General features: G+C 39.3%; 1 non-coding gene across 1 annotated transcript; it reads left to right on the forward strand.

Annotated features, from left to right (window-relative positions):
• The first annotated feature begins 2,402 nt into the window (after positions 1 to 2,402).
• Positions 2,403 to 2,509, forward strand: LOC130984652 (small nucleolar RNA R71). The gene has a single exon (XR_009088569.1). It is a non-coding gene; the product is annotated as a small nucleolar RNA R71 (small nucleolar RNA).
• Positions 2,510 to 11,513: the final 9,004 nt, after the last annotated feature.

Below are 11,513 nucleotides of genomic sequence, written 5' to 3' on the forward strand. Positions count from 1 at the left end.
TTGTAAAAGGTTTTGCGCGAGCACCTTGAAGCTTGGCAATAGTGGAACTTCTCAATAGCGATTGAGAAAGAAAGTGGACGTAGGACAAGGATTGTGCCGAACCACTCTAAATAGCGTTTGCATCTCTCCAAACTCATCTCTTCAAATTATTGTCTTTTACCTTTGAGCAAATAAATTGTGATCGAAAAGTAGCTTCGTAAGTACTTAAGGAATAGCTTAAGTCCGATTGGTGAAAAGCTTGATCAATTTATTTGAGTTGGTGTCTATTGGAAAGTAAAAGCTTCTTATAAATGCTTAGCAATTGAGTTAAGCTCTTGGAAAAATACTAGTACAATAACACTTTTGTATATTGTCTTTAACTTTCGCAAAAAGATTCATTGTTGTTGCAATACTCAATTCACCCCCCTCTTGAGTAATTGTGCATAGGTTCTACAATCCATACTCTATTCTAGCGTTGAACGCCAGCCAGATGTTCCTTACTGGCGTTTGAACGCCAGTAAGTCCTTCCTCTAGGGTGTGATTTTTCTTCTGCTGCTTTTTATTCTGTTTTTAATTTTAGTATTTTTTTCATGACTCCACATTATCATGAACCTAATAAAACATTAAAGAACAATAAAAGAAAAATAAAATTAGATAAATAAAAATTGGGTTGCCTCCCAATAAGCGCTTCTTTAATGTCACTAGCTTGACAGTGGGCTCTCATGGAGCCTCACAGGTGATCAGGTCAATGTTGTAGACTCCCAACACCAAACTTAGAGTTTGGATGTGGAGATTCAACACCAAACTTAGAGTTTGGCTGTGGCCTCTCAACACCAAACTTAGAGTTTGATTGTGGGGGCTTTGTTTGACTCTGTACTGAGAGAAGCTTTTCATGCTTAATCTCCATTGTTAAAGAAGAAGATTCTTGAGCCTTAAACACAAGGTAGTCCCCATTCAATTGAGGGACTAATTCTCCTCTGTTAACATCTATCACAGCTCCTGCTGTGGCTAGGAAAGGTCTTCCAAGGATGATGCGTTCATCCTCCTCCTTCCTAGTGTCTAAGATTATGAAATCAACAGGGATGTAAAGGCCTTCAACCTTTACCAACACGTCCTCTACCAATCCATAAGCTTGTCTTACTGACTTGTCTGCCATTTGTAATGAAAATATGGCAGGCTGTACCTCAATGATCCCCAGCTTCTCCATTACAAAGAGTGGCATAAGATTTATGCCTGGCCCTAGGTCACACAGAGCTTTTTCAAAGATCATGGTGCCTATGGTGCAGGGTATTACGAATTTACCAAAATCTTGTTTCTTTTGAGGTAAAGTTTGCCGAACCCAGGTATCTAGTTCACCAATGAGCAAGGAAGGTTCACCTTCCCAAGTCTCATTACCAAACAACTTGGCATTCAGCTTCATGATAGCTCCTAGATATTGAGCAACTTGCTCTCCAGTTACATCTTCATCCTCTTCAGAGGAAGAATAGTCTTCAGAGCTCATGAATGGCAGAAGGAGGTTTAATAGAATCTATATGGTCTATATATGAGCCTCAGTTTCCTTTAGGTCCTCAATAGGGGACTCCTTCTTGCCTGAGAGACGTCCCATGAGGTCTTCCTCATTGGGATTCACGTCCTCTACTTCCTCCCTAGGTTCGGCCATTTTGATTATGTCAATGGCCTTGCACTCTCTTTTTGGATTCTCTTCAGTATTGCTTGGGAGAGTACTAGGAGGAGTTTCAGTTACTTTCTTACTCAGCTAGCCCACTTGTGCCTCCAAATTTCTGATAGAGGATCTTGTCTTACTCATGAAACTTAAAGTGGCCTTAGACAGATCAAAGACTAAATTTGCTAAGTTAGAGGTACTCTACTCAGAATTCTCTGTCTGTTGCTGAGAAGATGGTGGATAAGGCTTGATATTGCTTAGCCTATTTCTTCCACCATTATTAAAGCCTTGTTGGGGCTTTTGTTGATCCTTCCATGAGAAATTTGGATGATTTCTCCATGATGAATTATAGGTGTTTCCATAAGGTTCACCTATGTAATTTACCTCTGCCATTGCAGGATTCTCATGATCATAAGCTTCTACTTCAGAAGATGTCTCTTTAGTACTGTTGGATGCATTTTGCCATCCATTCAGACTTTAAGAAATCATGTTGACTTACTGAGTCAACATTTTGTTCTGAGCCAATATGGCATTCAGAGCATCAATTTCAAGAACTCCCTTCCTTTGAGGCGTCCCATTATTCACGGAATTCCTCTCAGAAGTGTACATGAACTGGTTATTTGCAACTATGTCAATAAGTTCTTGAGCTTCTGCAGGCGTTTTCTTTAGGTGAATGGATCCACCTACAGAATGGTCCAATGACATCTTAGAGAACTCAGATAGACTATAATAGAATATATCTATCATGGTCTATTCTGAAAACATGTCAGAAGGACATCTTTTGGTCATCTGCTTGTATCTTTCCCAAGCTTCATAGAGGGATTCACCATCTTTTTGTTTGAAGGTCTGAACATCCACTCTAAGGTTGCTCAGCTTTTGAGGAGGAAAGAAATTATCCAAGAAGGCCGTGACCAGCTTATCCCAAGAGTCCAGGCTATCTTTAGGTTGAAAGTCCAACCATGTTCTAGCTCTGTCTCTTATAGTAAAAGGGAAAAGCATGAGCTTGTAGACTTCAGGATATACTCCATTAGTCTTAACAGTCTCACAGATCTGCAAGAACTCAGTCAAGAACTGGTAGGGATCTTCTGATGGAAGTCCATGAAACTTGTAGTTCTGTTGCATTAGAGCAACTAATTGAGGTTTCAGCTCAAAATTGTTTGCTCCAATGACAGGAATTGAGATGCTTCTTCCATCAAACTTGGACGTAGGTGCAGTATAATCACCAAGCATCCTTCTTACATTATTGTTGTTGGGTTCGGCAGCCATCTCCTTTTCTTGTTCGAAAATTTCAGCAAGGTTATCTCTCGATTGTTGTAATTTAGCTTCTCTTAGTTTCCTCTTCAGAGTCCTTTCAGGTTCTGGATCAGCTTCAACAAGAATGCCTTTTTCTTTGTTCCTGCTCATATGAGAAAGAAGAGAACAGAAAAGGAAGAGGAATCCTCTATGTCACAGTATAGAGATTCCTTTATGTTAGTAGAAGAAGAAGGGAATAAAGAAAGGAGAATCCAAACACAAGGGTGAGGATAGGGGCAGAGATTTGAGATAAAGAGAAGTGTTAGTAAATGAATAAATAAATAGAATAAGATGAGAGACAGAAGTTTTCGAAAATAATTTTGAAAAGGAGTTAATGATTTTTGAAAATTAAGATAAGAAATAAAATTAAAATTAAAATTTAAAACAATTAATTAATTAAAAAGAATTTTTGAAAAAGAGGGAGGTATTTTCGAAAATTAGAGAGAGAAAAGTTGTTAGGTGGTTTTGAAAAAGATAAGAAATAAACAAAAAGTCAAATAGTTGAAAAAGATTTGAAAGTCAATTTTGAAAAGATAAGAAGATAAGAAGATATTTGAAATCAAATTTTTGAAAAAAAAAAGATAAAATTTTGAAAAAGATATGATAAAAATATAAGATTAAAAAAATATGGTTGGAAAAGGTTTAATTTTTAAAATTAAAATTAATTACTTGACTAACAAGAAACTAAAAGATATGATTCTAGAATTTAAAGATTGAACCTTTCTTAACAAGAAAGTAACAAACTTCAAATTTTTGAATCAATCATATTAATTGTTAGCATAATTTTCGAAAATAAAGATAAAACTAAGAAAAAGATTTTTGAAGAATATTTTAAAGGATTTTCGTAAATTAATAAGAAAAAATGAAAAAGATTTAATTTTTGAAAAAAGTTTTGAAAAGATAAGATTTTTAAAATTTGAAAATTTGACTTGACTTACAAGAAACAATTATATTAAAATTTTTTTTTTGACTAAGTCAACCCAAATTTTCGAAATTTTGAGAGAAAAAAAAAGGAAAAGATATATTTTTTTATTTTTTAATTTTTTAATTATGAGAGAGAAAAACATAAAAAATGACTCACAACATGAAAATTATGAATCAAAACACATGATGCATGCAAGAACACTATGAATGTGAAGATGAACACCAAGAACACTTTGAAGATCATGATGAAGATGAAGAACATATTTTTGAAAAATTTTTTATGCAAAGAAAACATGCAAGACACCAAACATAGAAATTTGCAATGCTTAGACACTATGAATGCAAAAATGCACATGAAAAACATCAAAAGATACAAAACAAGAAAACATCAAGATCAAACAAGAAGATTTACCAAGAACAACTTGAAGATCATGAAGAACACATGCATGGATTTTCGAAAAATGCATAAATTTTTAGAAAAATGCAATTGACACCAAACTTAAAAGTTGACTCAAGACTCAAACAAGAAACACAAAATATTTTTTATTCTTTTGATTTTATTATTTTTTGTATTTTATTTTATATTTTTTTCGAAAAACATATAGGAAAAAGAAAATAAGAAATTCAAATTTTTTTTTAAGAAGAATTCCAGGAATCTTTCAATGTTAGCCTAAAGCTCCAATCCAAGGGTTGAACATGGCTTAATAGCCAGCCAGCTTCAGGATATAAATCAGGCATACAACAGCTGATATTCCAATTAACTTGCCTCTATGCTGATGGTTGGAAGCCTCAATCCAAAAGAATTTTGGATATGGCTTTACAGTAAGCCAGGCTTCAACAATTTACCATGAAACTCTAGAATTCATTCTTTAAAAATTTAGAAAATTTTCGAAAACAAAAGGAAAAATTTTTGAAAGATTTTTGAAAATTTTTTCGAAAATAAAACAAAAAGAAAATTACCTAATCTGAGCAAGTAATAAACTGTTCCGAGGGTTACCTAAAACTGTAGGTCGATCCCGGATGAGATCTTCTTGTGCTGGTCAGAGCCGACGTGTCCGGCAGGTGTATAGCAGCCAGAATTGATGTGTCCGACTTGTGGAGCTGAGAATGCTGCTGACCCCTTGTCACCAAGGGGTGGGGGTACCTGCAAGGGACTCTGATGCTTAAGTTAGCAAGGGTATCAAACAGGTATTGAGTAGAATCAGAGTATGAGTTATACCTGGGTGCTCTAGTGTATTTATAATGGCGTAGAGTAACCTTCTTAGATAAGTTAGTTATCTTATCTTATCTTATCTTATCTTTTGGGTGAGGTCAGCTTATCTTCAAGGGAACCGCCCTTCTCTCCGTAGGCTTGGGCTGCCTTAGGATTTGGGGCGTGCTCCCCTATTTGGGCCCTTCTTTGGGCTTTCCTGTGACATGGCCGAGCTCTTTTAAGGAGAGGTCGGATTGTTCTGACCTGAAGAGGTCGGTCGCATTGTCTGTCGAACATCCCAGGTCGGACAACTCGACCCAGGGTATGAACTGTGCTCCTGCTTGAGCTCGGTCTTTTTGTTGAGGTCGAGTCCTGGACTTCGGTCCTTCTTTGGTGAAGCCGAACTCAAGCATTTTGTCGATTCCTTTGTAGCAGCTTTTGAATGTAGAAGGTTTCCTCTGCAAGTGCGCGCTTTTATATCAGCGCTTTTTTCGGGAACGTGCGAGGGTTTAACTCTTAGCATTAATTACCCGTTTCTTTTTGTTTTTAATTTTGAAAACTTAGAAACGATTTTTCTTCTTTTGCTTTCCTTGTAACCTCTTCGCAACTTCTTTCACTGCTCTTTTCGCTCTCTGTCTTTCGCTTGTGCTTCTGCTTCCTTGAGTTGCGTGTCGCTTGGCGATTTTTGGGGCAACTTTCATTCTGCACCTCCGTTTTTCTTTCTCGAAGCTTCTTTCGTCTCCAGGTTACTCCCATTTCGTGCTTTTTCTTTGTTTTTGGCTTTGTGATGAGGTTTTGATTTTGATCCTCCCTTTTTGAGAAAGTTTGGATCTTTCTGTTTCCATTGTGCCCTAGATTTATTGAAATGTGCTTTCTGGGAGTTTCTCCATCTTCTGCATGATCCTTTTTGCTTTTGCTTGATGCTATTAGGGCTTTGCATGTTCTTTGTTATTTCTGTTCTGATACTGCTGTCCGCGTCTGTTCCTCGTTTTATCTGAAGGTTGCTTTTGTCTGCTCTTGAAAAAGGTTGCATCTTTAATGGTCTCTGCTTGGCGTGCTTGATGTTTGGGGATGGTTTTTGCTGGTTTAGACTGTAAGGCAATGTTTTTTATGACTTTTTTACTTTGATGAAAATGCTTGTTGTTTGAAGCCTTCTTTTCTTGTTTTGAGAGGTGCTGGGATGCGAGAAGGAGATTTTTCCTAGAAACCTTGCTTTATTATTGCCTCCAAAGGATGCCCCAGGACTTTGGTTTGAGTCTTGGGGTTTTTCTTTTCTGTGTGTTCTCCTGTATCGTGTTGAGTTGTTTTCTCCCTTGTCCGAGATGTTTTTAGTAACCCCATCTTCTTTTCTTACTTGTAGGATTAGTTGGCCTCATGTCTTCTCACAATAACATTGTAGAGATGTCTTCCAGGGTTCCCGAGGGGATGTCCGATTGGCTGGACTCCCTTGTTTTGTTGTGTGTTTCTGTTGTGGATGCTGAATTTTGCACAAAGCCGAGGAGGCACCATAAGATTTGTGGTAACAGTGCCCGTGAGGAGGATTACGAGCTTGTTGCTCCTGATTCTGATGAGAGAGTTTGTTTTCCGACTTCCATTGAGAGGGAGCGTCCCTTCTTCTATGCCTATGAATACTTCTTCAGTCAGTTGAACGTTACTTTTCCTTTTACTGCTATTGAGACCGACCTGTTGTGGTCGTGTAATATTGCCCCACCCAGCTTCACCCAAATTCCTGGGGTTTTATTAAAATTTTTCATCTTCTCTGCCGATAATTATATGTAACACCCTCTTAGACTCTTTTTCTTTATTTGTTTGTTTCTGCCAAGCCTGGCGGTTCTTCAAAAAAGAAAGCTTCCTGGATTTCTTTCAGGTCCGCCCAGGGTCATAAAGTTTTTACTATGTATGATGAGTCCTTTAAGGACTTCAAGAATTACTTCTTTAAGGTTCGTGCTGTCGAGGGGGCCCACCCTTTTTTTCTTGATGAAAATGATGAGCCTTCTTTCCCTTTAGAGTGGCAGAGGGATGTGAGAGTGTCTCGCTATACCTGGGAGATGCTTGATGATGTTGAGCGTGCCTTTGTTGTTATTCTTGAAGATCTATGGGGGGCACCACCCCATCTTGATACAAAAAGGTTTTTGAATGACCCGTCCTTGGTTCGGGCCGTTTTCGGTACTTGTCTGACTTGTTTTTTCACTTGTTTCTTAATTTTTTCTTCCTCTTATTGTGACTGTAACTCTTTGCTGTGGCTAATTCTGTATTTGCAGAGATGTCAAAGAACAATGACTCCATGAAGGCCTTTAAATGGGCAAAGAAGGCAACTGCTGCTTGATGTGCGGAAAACGATCCGACACAAAACTCACCGGCAAGTGTACCGGGTCGCATCAAGTAGTAAAACTCACTTAGAGTGAGGTCGATCCCACAGGGATTGATGGATCAAGCAACTTTAGTGAGTGATTAGTTTAGTCAAGCAAACATTGGTGAGTGAGAATTGTTGCAGCAGAATGTAAATAGCAAGGAAAATTAAAGTGCAGAAAGTAAAATAGCAGAAACTTAAAGTGCAAGAAAGTAAAATAGCTGAAACTTAAATTGCAAGAAATGTAAATTGCATCAAATGTAAAGGGGGTTGGGTGCTGGAAATTAAAGAGGGCAACGAAGGAAGCAATCAAGGAGATCTTGAGAACAAGTAACAGGAAGCTTAAAGTGCAGGAAAATTTAAATCAAGCTCACAGCAACTCAAATGTAAATTTCAGAGGAACAAAAGTACAGGAAGAATAAATTGGGAACAATGTAAGCAGAGAAGTAAAATTGCAGTGAACAAGAACTTAGAGCACTTGCAGGAAATGTAAATTGGAAGCAATGCAACAGAAAGTAAAAACGCTTGAAAGATTAAAACAGAAAAGCAATGCTTAATTTGCAGCAATTTAAAAGGGTGTTGAAGATCTCAGGGGTGGAGGAGACTAGAAAACAAGTCTAGATCTCCAATCCTTCCTTGATCCAACAGAGAAGATGCAGGAATTTAATGATGAAAGCAATGAAGAGAACTTTGATTCAAATCACAATTCACGTGAAAGTTTGCAGAAGAAGAACCAAGAGAAATCTTAGACTAAGAGGGAAACAGAATTCCTTCTCCCTTCAATCCAAAATTCAAAAATAGAAAATGAAAACTAAAGAGAGAGAGCTTTCTAATGGAGCTACCCTCCAATATTCTCTAATGGGGCTCCCCCCTTTTACAAAGATGAAAATGATGCCTTATATAGGCTTTACAAAGTGAAAATAAAATGAAATTGAAATTAAAAATTCACAAAATAAAATTCCTAATCTAGCTTGTTCTTGTGCCTTTGAGTGATGATGTGGGCTTTGCTTTCTTTGGATTTGAGGATAAATGGGTTTGGTTGGCCTTGATTCAATTTGGAGAAGAATTGAATTAAATTGGATTTTAGTTGAATTTTGGCCCATGTGAAAATTTGCTCCCAGGAGGATGCTCAGCTCACAAGGTGAGCAGAGCATTGGAGCTTATGTGGGGATCCTTTGTAGCGTGCAATGCATCAGGGGAATGCTCAGCTCACAAGTTGAGCTGAGCATTGAGGCCTTGTGTGCACACCTTGCGCGCTTGTCTTCCCTGGCCCATGTCAAATGTTTGTGTGGTGCACCATGAGTAGCGCTTTGCTCACTAAGTGAGCTGAGCATTGGCTCTTCCAAGGGAAGGTCCTTGGTTCGAAACCCATGGGAAGCATGCGCTGAAGCTTTTCCTTGGTTTTCTTGTGGTGCCTTGCTTCCTTGCTTCCTCAAGGTGTGGGGTTCGAACCTTGGGGAATGCATTTTGGCCATTTTTGGCTTATTTTCCTTGTAAGTAGCGCCTCCCTCATCCCCCTTGGTCATGGGTTCAAGTCTTGGGGCATGCACTTGCAACTTGTTTTCTTTGAATTATTCCTCAAGGCTTTCGACAATGCACACTTGGTGAGCTGAGCATTGTTTTTTTCTTTTCCTTGTTTCTTGGCTTCCTATTGTGCTCAGCTCACAAAGTGAGCAGAGCATTGTGCCTTGGTCCCATGGGAGTGAGTGTAGCGCTTACTTAGTGAGCATTGTGCTCTTGGAGTGAGCTTCAAGGTTTTATGCGCCACACTTCCTCCTTTCTTTGCCACACTTTTTCTTTTCCTTGAGCCATACTTCTTAAGCCACGCTTTCTTCTTTTCTTCTTTTCTTCACCTACAAGAAATCAAAACAACCACTCAAAGTATCACCAAATTCACAAGGTTTATAAATCATTAAAAATCAATTAATTTTAGCCCATACCTCATGATTTAGCATCAATTAAATGGTGGTTGTTTGATTTAAAGATGTCATGCATTTTCATTGCAAATTACTTACTTATAATGCAAGAAAGTGCATAAAACCTAGTGAAACAAGTGAAATTTAGCTTGAAAAATAGGTATATGATGACTTGTCATCACTGCTCTGAACATCTTGGCTAAAGTGGCCGGAGAGGGATCTTCTCAGGTTCCAGTGAAGCCTCTTGTGCCGAGTTTTTCCGGGCCGAGGAAAGCAATTCCTACTCCTCAGTTTCGTCAGGTCGATCCTCCACAGACTTCTGCCATTGCTTCTGGTGCTCATTCTTTAAAAAAGCAAAAAACATCCGAGCCCTTTAACCTAGATGCCCCGGATTTTTATGCTATCGAGTTTTTTGACCAGCAAATTGCCCCCTATGGTGGGCTCTCCATGGACGACGTGTCTCTTCTTCAGCACCTGGATTTTATCACCAAAAGTAGTGTGAAAATGGCACATATGGGTGCGGCTATTTTCCGAACAGTTCAGAGGATCCCGATTCATGCCACAAAATCCTTCATGGAAGAGGCCTGATGACAAGTCATCATATACCCATTTTTTAAGCTAATTTCACTTGTTTTGTTAGTCTTTATGCACTTTCTTGCTTCTTAAGTAAGTGATTTGGAGTGAAAATGCACAACTTCTTTAAATCAAGCAACCACCATGAAATTAATGTTAATCCATGAGGTTTAAGCTAATTTTAATTGAATTTTAATTGATTTATAAACCTCTTGAATTTAGTGATACTTTGAGTGGTTGTTTTGGTTTATTGTAGGTGAAGAAAAGAAAAGAAAAGGAAAAGCGTGGCCTAAGAAGTGTAGCCCAAGGAAAGGAAAGTGTGGTCAAAGCAAGAGGAAGTGTGCCGCATGCAAAGGGGGAGGCAAACATTGCCCTCCACAAGGGCACACTGCCCTCTAGGAGGGCAACATAAGGGAACCAAGCAAGGAAGGCAACTCTGCCCTGCCCACTACAAGGGCAGAGCACAAAATTGTGCCTTGGAACCAAGAAGAAGAGAACCTTGCCCTGCCCTCCACAAGGGCAGTATCGGGCTCACCAAGGAAGAAAATCAAAGGAAAAATGTCACCCATGCATGCCACAAGAATCGAACACGGAACAAGGAAGAAGCAAGGAACTAAGGTTGAGTGCCGTGCCAAGAAACCAAGGAAATTAATTGAGCGTGTGTTCCAGCCGTGTTTCGAACACGGGACATCAAAGTGGAAACACTGCCCTGCCCTCCGCGAGGGCAGGGCAGCATTTTGTTGGTGCATGGATCTGGCGCACCAAGAGATTTCTGGCGCACCAAATCACTCTCCTGGCAGCACCAGCGCGCATCACAGCTCAATCCTGGCAGCACCATATTATTCTGCCTGCCCTCCGCGAGGGCAGGGCAGCATCCTATGCACCAAGGCAAATTCTGGCGCACCAATTCTTGATTCTGGCAGCACCAATAGCGCACCAAGGCAATTTCTGGCGCACCAACTTTTCCTGCCCTGCGCGGGCGGGCAGCATTCTGCGCACCAAGGCTGCACCACGCCGCACCAACAACGCACCAAACAATCCTGCCCTGCCCTCCGCAAGGGCAGGGCAGCCTCCTGGGAGCAACTTCTCATGGGCCGAAAATTCAAATTAAAACCCATTTTAATTCATTTCTTCACCAAATCAAAAGCCCATCCAAATCCCAAAATCCAAGAATAGAAAGTGATAAATAGGAGCTAGTTTGATGTAATTAGGACCTTTTGATCACTTATCTTTGGCTTAGCTTTTGAATTTTGCACTCTCTTTGAGCTTTGAATTTTTGGCAATTGTTCTTGAGAGACTTGACCGAGAGTTCAAAGGATTAAGGGAGAATTGACTGATCTCCTTCCTCATTCTTGCTCGGGCAATTCTACTCTGTTTCTGAGTTTTGGGTGTGAGAATTGAGGAAATTCTGTCTCAATTCCCATTCAAACTCTTCAAATCTTTTTCTGCACAATTCAATTTCACTTCTGTTACTTTTACTGCTCTCCTTCATTATCTACCAATTGCTTTGAGAGCTTGGATCTAGGAAGGCAAATAGAGATCTAGGCTCTGCTACCTAGTCTCTTGAGACCTGAGACCAAATTTTACTTTTGGTTCTTCTGTGAACCCTGCTGCACTTTAATT

This window comes from Arachis stenosperma, chromosome 5 (assembly GCF_014773155.1).
Source record: "Arachis stenosperma cultivar V10309 chromosome 5, arast.V10309.gnm1.PFL2, whole genome shotgun sequence".
In the NCBI taxonomy this organism is placed as follows: Eukaryota; Viridiplantae; Streptophyta; class Magnoliopsida; order Fabales; family Fabaceae; genus Arachis; species Arachis stenosperma.